This window comes from Crotalus tigris, unplaced genomic scaffold (genome assembly GCF_016545835.1).
Source record: "Crotalus tigris isolate CLP2741 ecotype Arizona unplaced genomic scaffold, ASM1654583v1 scf7180000020074.1721668, whole genome shotgun sequence".
NCBI classification, from domain to species: domain Eukaryota; kingdom Metazoa; phylum Chordata; class Lepidosauria; order Squamata; family Viperidae; genus Crotalus; species Crotalus tigris.
Window position 1 is genome coordinate 1,433,904 of NW_024097846.1, and position 22,366 is coordinate 1,456,269.

The 22,366-nt window shown below is 36.8% G+C and overlaps 1 protein-coding gene across 6 annotated transcripts in view; it reads right to left on the reverse strand.

The window, feature by feature from the left end:
• Positions 1 to 22,366, reverse strand: part of B3GALT1 (beta-1,3-galactosyltransferase 1) — a 403,097-nt gene that overhangs the window by 291,666 nt on the left and 89,065 nt on the right. Inside the window, exon 2 of one of the 6 annotated variants that reach the window (XM_039365431.1) lies at positions 9,152 to 9,314. The exons of the other annotated variants lie outside the window; for them this stretch is intronic. The gene's annotated coding sequence lies outside the window, so the exon portion shown is untranslated. The remainder of the gene's footprint in view (positions 1 to 9,151; positions 9,315 to 22,366) is intronic. 6 annotated transcript variants of the gene reach the window in all.

Sequence of the window (22,366 nt, forward strand, 5' to 3'; positions counted from 1 at the left end):
TGCACAGTGCAAAAATATAACAAGGAAAACAACTAGTGAGATGAGATGCAGTGATTCAAAAAGACTTGGACACAGGCAGAAATGTGGGTCTTCTATTATTATGCCAAACAAAATTCAAATTGTTAAAACTAGAACTGATCGGTCTGATTATCAACATTTATATATACTGTTCAACCTGGCCTTTCAATATAGAATTCAACCTACAAATTTTAAGCATTCGTTCAGAATAAAATTCTATTCAGATAAAGGCTGGAACACCTTAAAATTTAATAGACTGCAATGACAAGTATGTGTTTAACATTCATACTTAAATGACTGACTGAATCACAACCATGTTTCAAAGAATAAATGTAAGAAATTATTTTTTCTTTATAGATAATTCCTGATCAGAACCAGTGCTTTTTTTTCTTTAAAAAAAGGTGCTGGAACTCACACACATCATACAACCCGCCTTGCCTACCCTACAAGGTTCCATCCAAAAAAGGTGCCGGAACTTCGTTTTGGGCGTTCTGTGACAAAAAAAAGCCCCAATCAGAACCTTTTCATTCCTTTAACTCCCATCTCTCTCCTAGCAGTGGCCCCCAATATTGGCATAAATCCATGGACACAAGTGACTTAACTGAGTTAAATCCATTAATCCAAGAATTACTTGCTTATACTTGCTGGTACTAATGACTCCATGACTGGTTATTACTGCCAAATAGAAAGGGGTTTTATCTTTATAACTGCATAGATTATAAAGGAATAATGGCTTTATTTATTTATTACATTTATATGCTATCCATCTCACGACTGAAGTGACTCTGGGCTTCTATCTTGTGCCTTCTATTATATTTTCATTTTTTTAATTCAAAGATGGTTGATTTATTTTTGAAAAAAATACATTACATTCCATAATTTTTCTATTTTCTTGTAATTTTTAAGCAACATTATAATTAACTTGAAGACCTTCAATTATTGGAACAATTGATTATTTTTTTAAAGAAAAGCCTTTAAAGTTAATTGAGTAATGGATTGAAAATACATATTAAAAATTATCTCTGCCAACTTCTAGCTATCATACCAGAAATGGAATTTTAGCTTATGGATCTATAAACACACATCTGAAAATAAACCTCATAGAACACAGTAGCAATTACTAGGACTGAGAAGACTTCTAAACCATTTGGAATAAAGGACTTCAGACTTGGCGTTATTTCAGCAGTTCTCTGCAATTAACTAGATTTAGGGGTTTTTTTTTTTCATGCTTCCAGGAGAGCTGGGAAAAGAGAACCCATTGCTTTAAAAAGGTTGACTATTAAAGCAGTAACACACCTTTTTTCAGATTTATATGGAAGCCTAAAAAAAAAAATATCAAGCAACTTTAATGAATGATGAAGAGCTACTGTGCTTATCCTCATGCCAGTGCAATGAACTTCTAAATAATTTTTCCAATATGTACAGTTCCAATTTTAAAACACACAAATAATTGCAATGATAGTTTAATTTTGATCTGTGCTATCAGCATTTAGTAGCTTTACTGCTGTTTCCTCATTTTTGTGGCTGTTCTTGTAAGCTTTTTGAATGATGATTATTTATCAATGCCACCACTGTGGAAGAAATTCAAATGACATAATGTCTATCAGTGCTTTTTTTGTAAAAAAAAAAAAAAGGTGCTGGAACTCACACACTTCATACAATCTGCCTTGCCTACCCTATAAGGTTCCATCCAAAAAAGGTGCTGGAACTCCGTTCTGGGCATTCTATGAGAAAAAAAGCCCTGATGTCTATTATACTATTATTTACATAAATGGAACACAGAAAATTATCACCATCATACATTGAATATGAAATAAAATATTTTCTATCTTTGCTTTTATAATTATTTTACCGTGGAAATTGTTTTTATAAATACATTATAAACTACAGGTTTTTAAAAAATAAATATGGTTTTTCAATAACAATCCAGGTTAAAAAAAAGGTATGTTAAGAAGCTCATAGTTCACATTATAAATTATTTTAATTAGTTTATTAGCTCCACAATAGATTCACACTTTGTGTCAGTTATGATTTGTAACAGAATATCAATGTAGAACAGCACACCCTCTCTCAATTCTCTTAAAATAGGCATACCAATTTATTCAGCACAGATGCAGCTTGCTATCGTGTGAAATTAACTAAAGCCGCATAAGCAAGAAGTTTTTTTTAAAAAAAATACTGTAGATTGAATCAAGGTTGATATAAAGCCTTTTGCTTGTTATGGAAGAAAACTGACTCCAGGTGTCCAGGCAAAATAGAAGAACTGGTTATGATTCAACTAGTCATTTAGGTAAATGTGAATGTTAAACGCATAACTGTCATTGCAGTCTGTAAAATTTTAAGGAGATCCAGACTTTGATTGGATGGAATTTTATTTTATTTATTATAAAATTTATCATAATTAATTTCTTTCTTAAAATTCAGAACTTGCATGTATGAATCTGTAAAGCAGACTTATCTTTCATTTTAGGGTTAAGTTGATACTCAGTTAAAAACAAATGCAGGACTCCAAAAATGGACTTCCATCAAAAGTCCCTTAAGTATTGTGAAAGGCCAAATACTGCTGCATAATCTGTTTTTAGTGCCCTGGGTCTTTTTATCTTTTTTAAATTAAAAAACTGAAAATGATTAATTTCCCCCATGCTAAGGTCTACAATGAATTTGACATCCCAGTCTGTACAATTTTAAAACATCAAAGAAAGATCAAAGCCTAAAAGTATTCTTAATGATACTAACACTCTCAATTATGCTATGATTCCCTAACTTAATGACCTTGCATTCCTTATGTCCTTCTTCTACATCACCTTTCTAATAATTTTTACAGGTGAAAAAAACATCAAGCCACAAGTTATGTAGTTTCTCTGAGATGTTTATTTTTAAGGATCATATTTTTAATTTTGGCATTTCAGACTGCGTTCAGATGTCTTGACTTCATAACTTATTAGCAATATATTGAACATTCTTGCATGAATATGATTTGTCATATATAACAATATAACGCTATTTTAAGGCAAATCCAGAAAAAATTCCTAATAATTCTATGAGGATGAGATGGCATGCTGCACTTGGCTGATATTACTCACATTTTCCAGAGATGGATGGAGGGCTAGGATTAAGCAATTATAGTTTCCTTAAGGCTGCCAAGTGACCGCATGGCTGAAATATGGATATTATCGGGGAAATCCCTGGCTTACGGTCCATTTGTTTATTTAGAATATATGCAAGATGACAGACAAGCTGTTCATAAAGTAGCTTGCAATATCAGAGAAATACGACTTTCATGTGTGCAAGTTTCATCATCAAGTAATCTAATACCAGATTTCTGTAGTCATGGAGGTTATCCACTGGATTGCAACATTCTGTAAGTTTAAGTCAACTTTCCCTAAAAAGGTCCAGAGACTACCTGTCTTCTCCAGTATCCTGTTTACCTAGGACAGTGTTTCTCAACCTTGACAATTTTAAGGCATGTGGACTTCAACTCCCAGAATTCCACAGCCAGCAATGCTGGCTGTGGAATTATGGGAGTTGAAGTCCACATGCCTTAAAATTGTCAAGGTTGAGAAACACTGACCTAGGACTTTGATATTTCTGACCAGCAGCAAAACCTCAAATTAATTTTCAAGTTTTATTTGAAATGAACTATGGTTGTAAAGCAGCTGAAGATATTTGTAGCCACCTGTCTATTACTAACAATGCAATCTTTAGAAGGGTGCTCAGAGATACTCTGACTGATTTCAATGAAATTTATTCTAAGTGAGCATTTGATTGCATCTTAATGTACATGGGCTCTAACCCAAGGGTCTTCAAACTTGGCCCTTTTATGATGTGTGGACTTCAACTCCTAGAATTCCTCAGCCAGTGTCCCTGGCTGAGGAATTCTGGGAGTTGAAGTCCACACGTCATAAAAGGGCCAAGTTTGAAGACCCCTGCTCTAATCTAAAACCTTCCAGATTGGAATTCCTAGGCAACCCATTTAGTCCTCGACTTATGACCTTAATGGATCCCAGAATTTTCATCATACGTCATGATGGTCATAACTTGAAGCACTGATATGACCAACCCTTTTTTGAAAGGATTGATAAACAAACACTATAGTTGTTAAGCAAATTAGTGCATTCCTATAGGTGTTTTTTTGCTGAAAAAGCTGGTTTTCAGCAAAAAAAAGTCATAAGTTGTGTCACATGACCACAGAATGCTGCAACCAGCATAAATATGAGCCAGTTGCCAAGTGCTGAAAATGTGATCATGCAACTGGGGGGGGGCAGCTATCAGCAGAACTGGGTCAAAACTGGGTCCTGTAAAAAATTCTGGAAGTTATCACCTAAAAACATCCAGCATATACCATAGGTACAACAACAAAGACAAATCATATTCATGCAAGAATGTTCAATTATATTGCTAATAAGTTATGAAGTCAAGACATCTGAACGCAGTCTGAAATGCCAAAATTAAAAATATGATCCTTAAAAATAAACATCTCACAGAAACTGCATAACTTGTGGCTTGATGTTTTTTTCACCTGTAAAAATTATTAGAAAGGTGATGTAGAAAAAGGACATAAGGAATGCAAGGTCATTAAGTTAGGGAATCATAGCATAATTGAGAGTATTAGTATCATTAAGAATACTTTTAGGCTTTGATCTTTTTTTGATGTTTCAAAATTGTACAGACTGGGATGTAAATTCATTGTAAACCTTAGCATGGGGGAAATTAAAAATTTGAAATAAAGATGAATGAAAAACAGCACCAATTTACCATTTCACTGTAAGAGACATACAACTCATTTATGACTTAGATACACATCCTTCTTCCCACTTCTTCCCATAATATCAGCGTGAGGTAGGGTGGGCTGAGCTTAGGACTAGCCCAAAGTCACTCAGTGAACCTTATTGGCTAAAAGCAGGCTTAAACCCAACATTTTAACCACTACAACCCCAGTAAGTCTTAGTATCAGCGATAGTGACAACTGCAATTTATAATCTATATAGCCTCATATGAAGATTCAGTATGAGGAGTACTGAAGCATTTAAGCTTTGGCACTTATTTTTTTTTAAAAAAAAGAGAAGAACTCTAGATGTTCCCCTGTGCAAAAAAATATTAAGTAATGATCAGGTTCATTACCGGAAAAAAATATTTAAAAAATTTACTTGTACTTGCCAAGCAAGGCTGAACTACAGGCTCATAAGTAGGGCTTCCATGGCCAATTTTACAGTCCCATCATATTCATGCAGCTGTAGAAAGCCTTTAAAATATTTTTCAGTACCTATAAAGCAATGCTTTGAGAGCTTAGGAAAATATTACTCTGACATTATTGGATGTCTGGCATATGTTTTAAAAAGCCCCCAGAACTTTATCTGGAAGAGTGGAGGCCACTAATACAAGTGTTTCTGCTTCTGCTATTCCCCATTAGCTGCTAAATGATTCCCGTGAATAACAAATAAATTTTGGATAATTATAACATATTTGTGGATTAACAGCAAGCAAAGTGATTAGAGGTATCAAATTATTTACTGCAAATTACTTCCCAGTTCTTGTTAATTGTCTGCAAATAGCAATTCCAGCTCTGCCATTTGCAGTCTCATATAAAAGAAATTAAAGTCCAGTGAATGGGCAATAGGGAAATCCAACAAGTTTAAATAGCCTCTCAAGAAAATTAGGACATTTATAAAACATACAGTAACGTAACATACTAAATTGCTATGGCAAGAGTTCTCTTTCAGAGGTGTAATGTTCCTGCCCATGTTGCTTCATAATTAGTAAGTGATACTCTTTGGCTCTTGAGAGGCCTCAGCTGTCATCACAAAACAACCTCATGTAATTAGTCCTTTGGTCTTAAACAGCATGGACACACTTAGATTACTTTGGTCATTAAACTTGGGAAATAAGTTCAAGTCACTATAACCAGGATCAGTGCTACTAAAATACTGAAATGATATCACAATGCAAATGAAGATCTATTAAAAAGCATGAGTTGCTGGATATTTGGTTCTTCTCACTTCAGAGCAAAGTTTCTGAGTTTATCTTTTAGCAGTCACTGTACACACTATGGATACATAGCATGTAGGTGGCTTTGCTGGCATGTCACCACTTTAAGGTTCCCGCCTAGAATTGGGAAATGAAATATTTCTAAGTGAAGAAGAAAGGGCAGAACATAAAAATAAAGAATATTTGTAGAAACCTTAAACATTTCCATAATTTCCATAATTACCCGTCAAAGACTCCTTAAGCTGAGCCGTGGTGGCGCAGTGGTTAGAATGCAGTACTGCAGGCTAACTCACTGCTCACTGCCAGGAGTTTAATTCTGATCGGCTCAAGGTTGACTCAGTCTTCCATGCTTCTGAGGTCGGTAAAATGAGGAGCCAGATTGTTGGGAGCAATATGCTGATTCTGTAAACCGCTTAGAGAGGGCTGTAAAGCACTGTGAAGTGGTATCTAACTCTAAGTGCCATTGCTATTGCTAAGCAAAGTTTGCTCTAAGGAATAAGAGGCGATGTATTTTCATCAATTGGCAAGTGATTAAAAAAAAAAAGCAGGAAAGAGAGAGTAAGAATAAATACAGAGGTATGCTGCCAATTTGTTACAAAGGGCCTCTTCAGGCATAAATGGAGGGAAGGGAAGGAGGAGAGAAAAGTTTGTTTTTAGTGGTCTGAAAAAAATAAGGTTACCTTCTTTCTTCCATCTTCTCATTCCTGTCTAGAACCAAGTTAGCTAAGAGTGACGAGAGCGATTAATGCTGCCAGTAACAATCTATGAACACAAACACACACACACACACACACAGGTCTTCGCAGCCTTCTGAGGCCCTGCCTTACTTCCTTTACCCCTGCAAATGTAACCAGGCGATTACCTGCAGATCTTCTTCACTGCTCTTCTCTGCATTACCTCACCATCCTCCATTGTTGCAGTGCTAAATTTAATCACTTTCTCCCACCACCAAGGGATTCCCACAAGTCTTCTAAATAAATGGACAAGCTTCACACTGGCAAGATGTGAAAAGGTGGTTCCCCAAGGGATCAGTACAGGGACTTATATTTTCAACTTATACTGTATGTATGTATGTATGTATGTATGTATGTATGTATGTGTAAAAAAGGTGGTCACCTTATATATATATATATATATATATATATATATATATATATATATATATATATATATATGTAGGTCTTTGGTTGTTCGGGTTTTCTCCCGCGTAAAATTGGAAGTGTCTTGGCGACGTTTCGACGAAGTCACATTCGTCATCTTCAGGCTGGTGTTTTTAGCTTCTTGCTTTGAGCTGCTCAAAGCAAGAAGCTAAAACACCAGCCTGAAGATGACGAATGTGACTTCGTCGAAACGTTGCCAAGACACTTCCAATTTTACGCGGGAGAAAACCCGAACAACCAAAGACCTATATACAAATACCCGCGAAAACCTCAGAAAACAAATATATATATATATATATATATATAGGTCTTTGGTTGTTCGGGTTTTCTCCCGCGTAAAATTGGAAGTGTCTTGGCAACGTTTCGACGAAGTCACATTCGTCATCTTCAGGCTGGTGTTTTTAGCTTCTTGCTTTGAGCAGCAATGTGTGGTTTTAGCTGTTTCTTCCTTTTAACTGCCAGTGAGGGTATGAACTGATTGGATGGGAGCTTGGCTGTGTTCTGATTGGGTGGAGGTGTGTTCTGAATGGTTAGGGGCTTGGCTGTGCTCTGATTGGCTGGGGGAGTGTTCTGTTTGGTTGTGCTCAGGTTAGTCTGAGTTGCAGAGGGGTTTAAGATTTTGGGGTTAGGGAGTCGTTTGTCAATAAGGGCAGGTTTCCAAATGGCTGGTAGGCGGGAGGTATCATCTCGCTTGTTCATGCTGTGTGGGCGTTTTTCTATCTCGATGGCTTCTCTGATTATTCTGTTATTAAAATGTTCACTTTTGGCAATGGTTCTGGTATTTTTAAAGTCAATTTAAAAGGAAGAAACAGCTAAAACCACACATTGCTGCTCAAAGCAAGAAGCTAAAAACACCAGCCTGAAGATGACGAATGTGACTTCGTCGAAACGTTGCCAAGACACTTCCAATTTTACGCGGGAGAAAACCCGAACAACCAAAGACCTATATACAAATACCCGCGAAAACCTCAGAAAAAAAATATATATATATATATATATATATATATATATATATATATATATATATATATATATAGTGACCAACTTTTTTACAGTGAAAAGGAGGACACAAATAAATTGAAGAAAAAAATATTGTAAATAAAAGAAACATTTTATTCATTGCAACAATAATACAGACAACTTGCATGTGCAAAGTTTGCCAGCCAGGTGTTTTGCCATGCTTAGCAGCAATTCCTATTGGCTTTCGAAAGCCAATAGGGGGAGTAGCACAGCTCATGCAAAAGTTGAAAAAAAAAAACATCAAAAAGGTGCCAGAACAATTCCTATTGGCTTTCGAAAACCAATAGGGGGAGTAGCACAGCTCATGCAAAAGTTGAAAAAAAACCATCAAAAAAAAGTGCCGGAACGCCATTCTGAGCATTCTATGAGGGGAAAAAAAGCCCTGCAGATTAGTCTTCAAATATCGAAAAGGAGGACATGACGGAGGACGCTTTTTGAGGGAGGACAGAACTTACAAAAGGAGGACTGTCCTCCCTAAAGGAGGACAGTTGGTCATTATATATATATATATATATATATATATATATATATATATATATATATATATATATATATATAATGTGGTTAGGACTAAGAGGAAGATAGTATGATATCGAATTCTTCAGGGTGGTAAAATAAAAATTGATAGTGCAGAGCTCTGAAGGATCTCTCCAAGCTGGGTGAATGGGTTTCAAAATGACAAACACAGCTCATGGCAAACAGGTGTAAAGTGCTATGTCTTGGTCCCCCACCCACCACCAAAAAAAAGAGTTAAAAATCCAGACTACACCAATACATCAATGGGACCTAAGCCAGCAGTGACTGATCAGGAAATAGATTTTGGAGGTACAGTATACTGGGTAGCTCATTGAAAATGTCAACCTGCCTGCAAAACTGAAAATGAAATGTAGGAAGCAAATGAAAATAGCTAATCAGTGGCTACTAATATTGTAGGCTGCTGATTGCCTCCTGAATCATAGGGAGCATACCTTATGTACCACAAGCAGTAGTGAGAGAGGTTGTCACTCCAGTTCATGTTGGTGAGATTCCCAGATGCCTCCCTTTAATGATTAAGTGCCATGGAATGATGAACTAGATAGGCTTATAGGCTGGTCCAGCTTTCAGGTTCCATCTTCTGCCTAGCCCAGAAATCTGAAAAATCCCCAACATAGCATGGTGAAATAAAAAACTTCATTTTTTACTAGAATGAAGCCACTTAAAAGCAGTTGATTGCCCTTTGTAAAAATGTGGGTGAGGTCCCTCTCATTCTTATTCCTCTGTCTTTTTCTCCCTTACTGGACAACTTCCTATGTAATGTCCTACATTTCTTTTCTTTTCCTTTTCTTCTCTTTATTAAACAAAATTATATGCCCAACTCACACACAAATGACGAGGTATTAGTTGAGTATTGACATAACACTGGGAAATTCTAGTTCCCAACGTATTCCCCCAACCTATGCAGGCCTTTTCTTATGGTATTGTGGACAACACTGTCCTGAATCTGTTTTATGCTGTTTTTAGAGATCTTTGTCTTCTGAATGGCAAACGGGAGCTGTATTTAAACCAGTTACAGAATATAATATTTCCTTTGAAAAATGTGTTTATCTTCATGCACTTCTTACTGTTTTTAATTTAAGGCACTTATGCTTTGAAAAAAAAATAAAAGAAAGCATGTAATAGATTTTATCAATCAATCAATATAATTAAAATATCAGTCATAACATTGTGAACATATCAAATAAAATGTTTGAGGTTTCTGAAGCAACCTCTTCTTTGTTTTGATAGAGGCATAAATGAAAAGAGATTTAGGTTCTCTTGAGATGATATGTAATCTGGAATGGCACATTTAGTAATACTTGCACCACATGACTCTTCTAGGTTTTGTGTTACTCTTTTATGCCTATTTCTGTGCTGTTGGATTATCTGAGGCAGTGATTTGCAGCAACCAAGTCAAAAAGAACACTAACCTAGAGCCTTTATTGCAACTCAAAGTTATGATTGATAGAATTTTTGATAAGACTAATTTTCTGCCTGAGCAGGGCGTTGGACTAGAAGACCTTCAAGGTCCTCTCCAACTCTATTATTATTGTTGTTGTTGTTGTTGTATGAAGTGTTTTCAGCTGGTTCAAAATTCAATGTCAGAATTCTCCCTGCGCATCTATATAAATCCACTCATTCTTACATCTAATCTTTCTTGGGGGCGCTACGAGTAAATATTTAACTTGGTGGTTTTTATACTAGAGAAAGCACTGAATCTGAGTTGTTTCATATACAATTTTAATCTTCATGGTCATAAACCTTGCAGCTATATTGGTAAATCCTCTTCTTATTATAGAGTTGAATGTGACCCCAAGATTCAAACAGTTTAATTCTCTAGTGAGCTGCCCTTGCATCTTTCAATATTTCACAGAGTACATTCATCTATCGCTAGGTAAAATGATTATTGTACTGTATAGCCCCTTTGTCAGACACTCAACCTTTTTGGTTTCACTTATTTTTTTCCAGTGGAATAACTTGCATATAACAATAGTTATATCCAGGGCCTTTTTTGTCATAGAACGCCCAGAACGGAGTTCCGGCACCTTTTTTGGATGGAACCTTGTAGGGTAGGCAAGGTGGGTTGTATGATGTGTGTGAGTTCCGGCACCTTTTATTTTTTTACAAAAAAAGCCCTGGTTATATCACATGATGGTATCAAGAACCCCAAATTGCATTGCACTTCTGTCACTGAGGTGCTTCTAGGTTGAAAGCATTAACCAGTGACATTGCTGTTGCCCAGGGGATATCCAGTTGTCCCAAATGACTCTTGCCTGCTGAAATTGCTGATGGGGTGCATATGGGATGCACGTAAATTCACTTTTATGGCCTGATGTGCAGAGAGATCGGTGTCATAAGTGTCATTTCTATCAAAACACACAAAATTTGAAAACAAAATTTCAAAATAAATTTTTAAAAAAAGAAAAAAAGGGGAAACATTTTTCTCCCAAATATCAAAAGTCAAAAGAAAGAGGGGAATTTGGAGGTGCCCTGGCCAGAAACAGGCTTAGTTGCTGCAGATTTATTAGTTTATTATTTATTAGTTTATTTGAAATGCACTAGGAAGAAAAGAGAAAATGAGTAAATGAGTACAATTTTAACCATTTGGATTTTCCCTCCTGAGAAGCAAAATGAAGAAGGTTTCAGAAAAATCTCTGCTATCAATCTGGAAATCTATCAAAATTATTTCCCTCCCTCTCTTACTCAATATCTCATTTTCCTTAATATCACACAAGGCGGCCAGTTCTTTAGATAGTTCTAGACAGTTCTAGACCTTGAGTAGCCTACTCACTACTATCATCTCTATTGTTCTCATACATGCACCTGCACTAATTTCTAGACTTTCAATATGATATACAAGGAGTCCTCAATTTGCAACCATTCATTTAGTAACATTTCAAAGTTACAACAGCATTGAAAAAAGTGATTTATGACTGGTTTTTTCACTTAATGACTTTTGCAGCATCCCCATGGTCATGTGATCAGAATTCAGGTACTTGACAACTGGCAGGTATTTATGATGATTACACTATTCTGGGGTCATGTGATCACCATTTATAACCTTATAACCTCCTTGTTTGACTAGCAAAGTCAATGGGGAAGTCAGATTCACTTAACAATCACATGATTCATTTAACATTGGCAGCCATTCACTTAACAACTGTGGCAAAAATGTCAGAAAATGGGCACATCTCACTTAACAACAGTCTTGCTTAACAACAGAAATTTGGGGTTCCACTGTGGCTGTAAGTTGAGGATTACCTGTACACATTCCTGACACAATGTTATCATCTTTATCCAGGATAGCACTGCTGTAAAAAATTCAGAGATGGGGTCAATAACAGCCAGTTCTTTTGGACAACATAAAACTTGCTTTGAACAGACAAGCCTTGGATGTGATGGTGAGCCTCTTCTTTAAGCACAGTTTCTACTTATTCCCCAGTCTGATTCTTCTGTTTATGATCTCTCCATAGATCAGTGGTTCTCAACCTTTTTAATGCCGCGACCCCCAACCGGTCGTAAGTCAAGAACTAAATTGTTTGTAAGTTGAGGACTAAACCAGTCGTAAGTCGAGGACTACCCAACCGGTCGTAAGTCGAGGACTTTCCCTGCCCAGGAGTGCCATGCATGTGTGGTGCTGCCCCCTGCACTGGCCGAGGCGTAGCTGGCAAGCAGCAGAGACAGAGCAGGCCGACCACTGGCTGGACCACCAGCTGGCCCAGCCCAAGGGAGGTAAGGCACCCGCTGAAAAAGGGGAAAAAATGGCGGACAGCCTTGCTTGGCGACCCCTGTGAAATGGTCGATCGACCCCAAATGGGGTCGCAACCCATAAGTTGAGAACCACTGCCATAGATATTTGTTGCTAGTCAGCAACAATGATAATGCCTCCTATAATCAATATTTAAGTGTATATTATTAACATACAATAGAATGTTGTTATCTGTTATCAATAAAACATTCTCTTTATAAAGGAAAATATTCTGAGGAATGCTCTTTTTTTCAGAATTTCCAGAGATCTACAAAGGGCAACGATTCTTTCTGCAGACTGGCTTAATGTTTATCTAAGATAGGAACTGGGTTGTGCGACAACCTCCTGCCCCTCCCAATCTTGGCAGATTTTGGATTTATTTCTCTCCCCTGACTCTATCCCAACAGATGTTCAGAGTTTCTCTGGAACTCTTCCAGGCCACAAGGGGCCAAGCAGAAAAAGGAAGACTGGATGAGATTATTGTAGCATTCAGTACTATAATCAAGTCAGATAAGTGAAATCACAAAATACTCATTCTAATAATGTTTTATTGGCTGTTGATCCACTTCTGAGCTCAGATTGTCAAGATGTACTGGAAATCCTAAACAATCTGCGATCCAAAATGTCTGCAAGAGCGCTTCCCTTCCCGACAGCCTTTAAAAGCTATAAAAGGAAACTTAGCTCCAAATACCATTTATACATAATCTGAAAGAAGGAACAGAGTGCTTTTCTGTTGTGGTGCTTCAAAAATCCCTCCCTTGGATGCCTGGCTGCTGCTGGCAATATATTGTCTCAGCTTCAGGTCAAAATGTATTCGTTTATTCTGGTTCTGGTTTATGAAGCCATTTAATGGAAACTACTCTCTTTTATGCATCCCCTGCCTTTTATTACTGCAGTTTACTGTCTTATCATTTGTAGATTACAATGTTTTAAAACACCAATTCATAACCTGCACATTGCATTGTAACTTTAAATGTTGTTTCAAATTATTATAAAAATTAAGTGCATTAAAAAAAATCTAACAAAACTGAAACCCAATATGGTTTATATGCTGAAATTACTTGTATGGGCCAAGTTCCAGATTATTATTTCCTTTTTTCTTTACACAAGTGTTATAGTGTAGAGGCCACTTGCCCTGTGCATCAATATTCAATTTTGTAAGAAAGGTGCAAGAGACCAGATAACATCATTCAAGAAAAAAATATTTATGCCTAACCCATAGACATTATAGAATTCCTGATAAATTTCAACACTGGGTTGGTCATTACTTTCTATTTCAACAGTTTTAATGACATGAAATATTGACAGTAAAATCACTCATGGAATCCCTAGGTTATATTAGAACTGCCTTTCACCTTGCTACAGCTTCCTTTGACAGCTTAAATCTTCATATTTTAAGGCCTTTGCAAGTATACATCTAATTCTCCAATCTGCAAGACATGCACATTCTAAATTTTGATAACCCAGCTGCAGGCACCTGGCATCTAGAATATATTGTAATCCATTTTAAAGTTAATAATAATCTATCTACTGTGTTTCCCCCAAAATAAGGTGGAGTCTTATATTAATTTTTGCTCTAAAAGATGCATTGGGGCTTATTTTCCAGTTAGGTCTTATTTTTGGGAAAATACGGTACTAAATGTGTCCATCTGGCTGATGATCTTAACTGGAGCTTATTTTTGGGGTGGGGCTTATATTACAAGCATCCTGAAAAATCATGCTAGGGCTTATTTTCCAATTGGGTCTTATTTTCGTGGAAACATGGTATATGTTCAAATTTATTTGCATGCAACATTATGTACTATAATAAACTAACTGCTTGAACTAGGGACAAAATCAATTCTGATTGAATATTAATTGCAAGATTTTTTCTGTAACATAAAGGTAGAAATTTTTCTGTAGCAACAATAATTTATGTTTATAATAAAAACACTTTTTCAATTGGAATTAACCGGTTTGTCTTACTTGAAGTCTACATCAACTCCAAACCTGGGAGGGCAATCCTTTAAATAAAATGCAGCAGGTCAAGAAAGGCTAATTTTTTATCTTCTTAGTACAATTGGAATTATCTGTCTCCCAATACATGGCTAATACTTAAGAAAAAATACTCATTGGTGCCAGTTTCACTGGTTTTTATTGATCACGTTAACAAGATAACATTAATGTTAGATGTTTGGTGGACTAAGACCCTGGCAATTACTGTGTTGATTGCCAATAAATTTAAAAATGATACTCATTTATTATCCATACCAAGAGAAAAAAAATCCCACATAGAATGCAATTAAATGGCACTATCATGGAAATACCCCCACAAATTTTGATTATTTTTCAAGAATTTCAGCAATTAAAGGTATCCAGAATAGTTTCTGTAATTAAGTATGAACTTCATCAGTAATTATTTATAAATATTAGATGGTAACAGAGTCTTTTAGAAAATAAAAGTAAAGCAGTATAAGCAATATGTATTTTGTTGTTGTTGTTGTTGTTGTTGTTCTAAGTGTGGTTTCTTTTCCTCCTAATAGACTCACATCTCTGTAGTGGATACAGTAGTTTTTTTTAATGCTTGATTGCTAAATACTACATTGTTGAATCCTCTATTCAGGATATGACTTTTATATTTAGACATTCATAAATCATCCATTCATCCATTCTATACTAAATGCATTTTGTATTAAATACAAAAATATATATATTTCTGCCGTAGCAGAGAAGTTAAAACCTTATAAGTTTCAAAGAAAATGTCAAGCATTTACCAAAACTCTGTTTATTGCTAAGGGCCATTAAATCAGATTTTAAATACTGTATGGTATTACCAGAGGAAATTGGTGTCTGCTAAGTTCTTAACTTTATGACCTACAAGTATTCTAAATCACCAACAGTGGATTTGCATAAATCATAAGCAAATACACAAAGGCTATATTAAAAAGTGCATCTTTGTTGTTTCTATTCATCTGAGTTATATACGTTTATATTTTAGTTCATTTTTATGCTAGCATGAGCAAATAAACATTAAAATGCCGATATCAGAAAGATGGTACATCCTGCATACAGATACCAGGAAACCTTACCACATACTCCAGCTAAAATCTCTAGCCCTTTTAAGACAAAATAATAATTAAAAAATTGCCCTATTATCTTCCTAAAATGCTGCTTTCTACTAGCCTATGCATATTATGTCTGGTACAGAGATGCCACAAAAATGGCATGCCCATAATGAACTGTTCATCCTATGTGATAATGCTGAGACCTATAACTACATGCCGCCAAGTCAAGCTGGTGAGGACTTAAGGCAAAGATGTTTAACCTGAAAATTACACTCAGCTGACCTGAGTCAGGTGTACCTCCCCTCCATTTATATTTCAATAAGATCCCCCCCCAAAAAATGTTTGTCTTCTTCTGCATTATGTCCATTAACATACATTGAAAGGTTGTTGTGTCCATTGGTCCAATGAAAGCCTCACCCCTCTGATTAAAGAATGATGGTGTACAGTAATTATGCTAGCTATAGGGACACTAAGGAGACTGGTAAAGGTATTTGTGAAGATAACTCAAATAAGCAGGGGATTGTGGTCCGAGATGAAGAACTAGATTTTGACAGGGAGAAGTGTGAATCAGGTATTGCACAACAGTCATGCAAGAATAGAAAGGCTCCCAAAAAGAGAAGCTACCTTCTGGTAGGTGATTCAATTATAAGGGATGTAAATTTAGGAAAGGACACAGAGGCTTTGAAAGAGGTCAGGTGTCTTCCAGGTGCTACTGCCAGTAGGGACAAGAAGCGTATTTCTAAAATAATCAAGAATGGCAGCAAGGACTGTGATGTGGAGGCTATTGTACATCTTGGCACTAATGATCTGTCCCAAAAAGATGTACTCTCTGTGCAGAATGATTTCCAGAGCTTGGGGAAGGAACTTAGCAGAATAAGCTGTAGGCTTACTTTCTCAGAGGTTTTACCAGTGTATAAGGAGCAAAACGGAAAAGGCCAGCGCATAGCACAATTCAATATGTGGCTAAAGGAGTGGTGTAAAGGGGAAGGCTTTGGATATATTAGTCACGATGTCAGTAGCTGGTCCAATCAAAAGATGTACAAAAGAGATGGTTTGCATCCATCAAAAAAAGGGACTGAGTTACTCGGCTATAAATTCACAGATTTTCTGGAGGGAAATTTAAACTAAACAGCGGGGACAGGGAGTTAATTGATACGGAACAACCCTGTCCCCGGCAATTTAAAAACTATAGGGCTATCAGTGCATGTAGCATAGATGTGTGTGTGGACAAGAATACCAACCTTGCTATCAATCAAAATGAAGCCTCTAATAGCGAGTGCCACATAAAGTGCACTAACCAAATAGGTGGTAAGACAATAGGGGAACTCAGGCACCACACAGGTTATGTAGAAAGGAAACACAGGGCCACCCACAAAGGACTCAAATGTTTATACACCAATGCACAGAGTATGAACAGCAAACAGGGTGAACTAGAAATTCAGGTTAATGAGGGCAGATACGATATTGTTGCCATTACGGAAACATGGTGGGATGAAACTCACACATGGAACACACAGCTAGAGGGATTTAAATTATTTAAAAGAAACAGACCAAATAAAAGAGGAGGTGGAGTTGCTCTCTATATAAGAAATAACTACATCTCCACAGAAATAGAGTACAACAATGATAAAAACTGTCTTGAATGCATTTGGGTCAATATAAAAGGGGGGGGGAAATGACATTGCCATAGGTGTATACTACAGACCACCCAACCAAACAGAGGAAATAGATGAACTTTTTGCTAGTCAGCTAACTAAGGTATGTAGGAAGCACATCACAATAGTAATGGGGGACTTTAACTACCCTGACATCAACTGGGAGACAAACTCCGCACCAAGTGGAAGATCAAACAGGTTCCTGGCAAACCTAGCAGACAACTTTGTCTCCCAAAAAGTAGAGAAGGGAACTAGGGGATTAGCCATCTTGGATCTAATTCTCACTAACAGAGATGAAATGATAGACGGTGTTGAAGCCATAGGAACCCTGGGAGGAAGTGATCATGCAATATTAGAATTCAACATTATAGAAGCACAACCAATAGAACACAGTCAAACTAGAGTCTTGGACTTCAAGAGAGCTAATTTCAATAAACTTAGAGAGGGCTTGGGAAGGATTCCATGGATGAGAATCCTCAAGGGGAAAACAACTCAAGAAGCTTGGGAAATTTTGAAAAATGAGATAATAAAAGCACAGTCTAGCACAATACCAACAAAGAGGAAAAACAACAGCTCTCAAAAGAAACCAGCATGGCTGCATAAAGAACTCTCTGACAAATTGAAAGATAAAAAGGACAAGTATAGAAAGTGGAAAGAGGGGAACATAACTAAGTCAGAATATCAGCAAATAGCCCGAGCCTGCAAAGATGAAGTGAAGAAAGCCAAGGCTCAAAATGAACTAAGGCTTGCGACCAAAGTCAAAAATAACAAAAAAAGCTTCTTTCAACATGTAAAAAACAAGAAAAAAGTGAAGGAAACGATTGGTCCATTAGTGGGTGGAAGTGGCAAGAAGGTGACAAACAACAGGGAGAAAGCAGAACTATTTAACTCGTTTTTTGCATCTGTCTTTACACAAAGGGAAAAAACAGACCAACCTATCAAAAATAGTGCCATAAGAAACACAAGTTAAGATAGGCAAGAAAATGGTTAGGAGCACCTGTCCAGCCTAGATGAGTTCAAATCGCCAGGACCAGATGGATTACACCCCAGAGTTCTCAAGGAACTGGCAGATGTGATATCGGAGCCACTGAACTATATTTTTCAAAGATCCTGGAACACAGGGGAACTACCAGAGGACTGGAAAAGAGCTGATGTAGTTCCCATCCTCAAAAAAGGAAAAAAAAATGGATCCAAAAACAGACCTATCAGCCTGACCTATCAGCCTGACCTCACCTGGGAAGATCCTGGAAAAGATAATCAAACAACGAATCAACGAACACCTAGAGGCAAACAAAGTCATTACTAAAAGCCAACATGGGTTTGTCAAAAATAGATCATGCCAGACAAATCTTATTGCATTCTTTGACCAAGTGACAAAATTAGTGGATCAGAGGAATGCTGTGGACATAATTTACTTGGACTTCAGTAAGGCATTTGATAAAGTAGATCACAACCTACTACTTGACAAGATAGAAAAATGTGGGGTAGACAGAACCACCACCAGATGGATCCGTAGCTGGCTGACCGGCCGTACTCAGCGAGTGGTCCTCAATGGAACTGCATCTATATGGAGGGAAGTGTGTAGTGGGGTGCCCCAGGGCTCTGTTCTGGGCCCAGTACTCTTCAACATCTTCATCAACGATTTGGATGAAGGGATAGATGGGGAACTCATCAAATTTGCAGACGACACCAAGCTGGCAGGAATAGCCAACACTCCAGAAGACAGGCTTAAGATACAGAAGGATCTGGACAGACTTGAACACTGGGCACTAACTAACAAAATGAAATTCAATGGTGAAAAAAGCAAGGTTCTACATTTAGGCAAGAAAAACCAAATGCACAAGTACAGCATAGGCGGCACCATGCTCAATAGTAGTAACTGTGAGAGGGACCTCGGAGTCCTAGTAGACAATCACTTAAATATGAGCCAGCAGTGTGCTGCAGCTGCCAAAAAGGCCAACACAGTGCTAGGCTGCATTAACAGAGGGATAGAATCAAGATCACGTGAAGTATTAATACCACTCTTCAATGCCTTGGTAAGGCCACACTTGGAATACTGCATCCAGTTTTGGTCACCACGATGTAAAAAAGATGTTGAGACTCTAGAAAGAGTACAGAGAAGAGCAACAAAGATGATTAGGGGACTGGAGGCTAAAACATATAAGGAACGGTTGCTAGAATTGGGTATGTCTAGTTTAACGAAGAGAAGGACAAGGGGGGACATGATAGCAGTATTCCAATATCTCAGGGGCTGCCATAAAGAAGAGGGAATTAAGCTATTTTCCAAAGCACCTGAAGGCAGGACAAGAAGCAACGGGTGGAAACTAATCAAGGAGAGAAGCAACCTAGAACTAAGGAGAAACTTCCTGACAGTGAGAACAATTAATCAGTGGAACAGCCTGCCTCCAGAAGCAGTAAATGCTCCAACACTGGAAGTTTTTAAGAAGAGACTGGACAGCCACTTGTCCGAAATGGTGTAGGGTTTCCTGCCCGAGCAGGGGGTTGGACTAGATGACCTCCAAGGTCCCTTCCAACTTTACTACTACTATTATTATTAGCCTATATGGTAAGGACAGCAAATAGCGAATTTCCAGCATACAACTCCTTCTTAGTTTGATCAGTTGTGTTTGTAGTTTCAACTATGTGTAAATACTTCGATCTATTGTTTCATTACTTCTCGAATTGTAACTAAATTTTAGGTACACTTTTCATATACAGTATCCACGTATAGGGCAATCCATCTACAGAGAGGAGGAGGAGGAGGAGGAGGAGGAGGAGGAAGGGAGGAGGAAAAGAAGGAGAAGGAGTCTTACAACATTCTACAATAAACTAAGGAGACAATGCAAAAATACACTGGAAAAAACTTTAACTCGCATGGGCCAAATCATGGATTTAGTTATGCTTTTGTACCATATTTGTTTTCAGATAAAGTGAACTGAAACTATTTATGATTTCAGTTGCTAACATTTTTTTTAAAAAAATAACATTAAATAGGAACAATTATGACTTTGTCTCAGGGATAAGCTAGTTTTTCTAATTGTGACCTAATTAAGTGACACTTCATGGCAAGCATCCTGAAAAAAGAAATTATTTCTATATTCACAGTTCATGCTAGAAATCTCAGGAGTTCTCATTAACAGAGAATTACAGTAATGCAATCATCAGTGCCTTTGTCATTTGCAGCTAAAATAGTCTCTGGAAAGCTGTGAAGTATTTCAAGGTTTCTTGTTGCTATCAGAGATGCAGAGGCTAGTTATGTCACTCTTATTCACCCAGTGGAGCACTTCTCCTTCATTGAAAAAGCCTGTGCCCTGGAGTGCTTTTATTCAGAAGAAAATCCCAAAGAGTTCAACTGGATTGCTTCCCAGGTAAGGGCCTACAGAAGTCCTTTCAGATTAGAAAATGATCTGGAGGCCGAACTCATTTTGGAACATATAATCAGACACATTAATGCTTAGGAAAGTGAGATGTTGACCCAGGGCTGTTCAGATAACTTAGTCTCTGTGCCATCAAGATGCCATATCGGTGGCAAAACTGTAGGTCTGATTTCAGATGGATTTGTGCACCATCATTGGCTGATGAAGGTATATGAAGCATAAGCCACATGATCCGAAGAGCTAGCAGAGCTCTGCTCAGTGCTATAATGCTGTTAAGATCAATCTTCTCAAATTAAAACTATTATCAAGATTATTTATATTCTAGGAGAGGTTCCAATTTTATTTCCTAGTACACAGTTATATAAGTTAATGAGAAAAACAATTACAACAGACTGAAGTCCCTCAAATATTCTCAGGCACACTGAAGTTACCTTATGATGACAGTGACTTCAACCTCCCAGATTTTGAGGTATTTCACTCTGCTTTTATTGTTTATTCAATAGTTTGTATTTAAACAAGACTTATGATTATTTCCTTCTTTGGCCCCATTCGTAGAGCAAACACATAACACTCTGAAAATCTTGATAAGTGAACAGATACAAACCAAAATAGCACTAGCAGTAGCACTTAGACTTATATACCATCCCATACCCTTTACAGCACTCTCTGGGCAGTTAGTTTATAATGTCAGCATATTGGCCCCCAAACAATCTGGGTCCTCGTTTTACCAACTTTGGAAGGAAGGAAGGCTGAGTCAACCATGAGCCAGTAAGGATCGAATTCCAGGCTGTGGACAGAGTTTGCCTGCAATACTGCATTCTCACCACTGCACCACCAGGGCTCCTTAACCTGAAGCAGCCTGTAAATACCTTTGTGGCTTTCAGTGTAAGAAGCATTTACAGACATGAAATGATAAGTAAGTAAAAATGGCTAACTCATTTTGAGTTATTAGAATTTGTCAACATGAATAAAACCAAGAAAAAATCTGGTGGCAGAAGGACATATTTATCAATAATTCTCTTAGATACAATAATTAGAAAGATTTAAGACAGATAATTTTTTTTTATTCTGAACAGTCTAACACTGAATTTGAAATAGAATTGTGTACAAATGTTGAACACGTTATCACAATTTATTTATTTAGCATATGGCATATAACATATGGACACGTTGTTTTTCAAAGATGTAATTGTAACATTAGAAAATAAATAAAAAGTTATAAAAAACACATGGACTAGTAATATATCTTAACATTTCACCTAGATTATAAAACATACTAAAATATAAATGTTAAAAAGATCTATGTTCAAATATCAATGTCTATACCACTGGTATTTGAACATAGCTCTTTTTAAGTCCACAAGTCATAAAAGGACCAAGTTTGAAGACCCCTGACTAAAATTATAAACTTTACTGAAATTTGAAATAGAAGAACAAGTGAAAAAATTATAATTTATTTATTAATAAGTTAAAATGTATGAACTTGGTTTTGCCAGTTGTCTTGGGAGTCTGAGGGCAGTTGACAGGGTAAGAAGATCTCATCCTCATGGCCATCCATCTCCATGGTTCTAGGTTTTTTCATGGTTATTAAAATCTTAATTGTTTTCCTGTTTATCTTTTGTAAGATGCCCAGAATCACTCTGAGAGATGGTGACATATTAATTTAATAAATAAGTAAATAACAAAATAAAATGGGGCAAAAATTTTGGTTACAATGTAAAAAAGGAACAGTGGGAGAATATGTGGCTGAAAGGATTGAAACTTACATTATGTTATCATCCTAAAGAGAACGTTTATAAAATTATGTATCATTGGTTTATGCCACTAGAGGAATTGTCTAGAA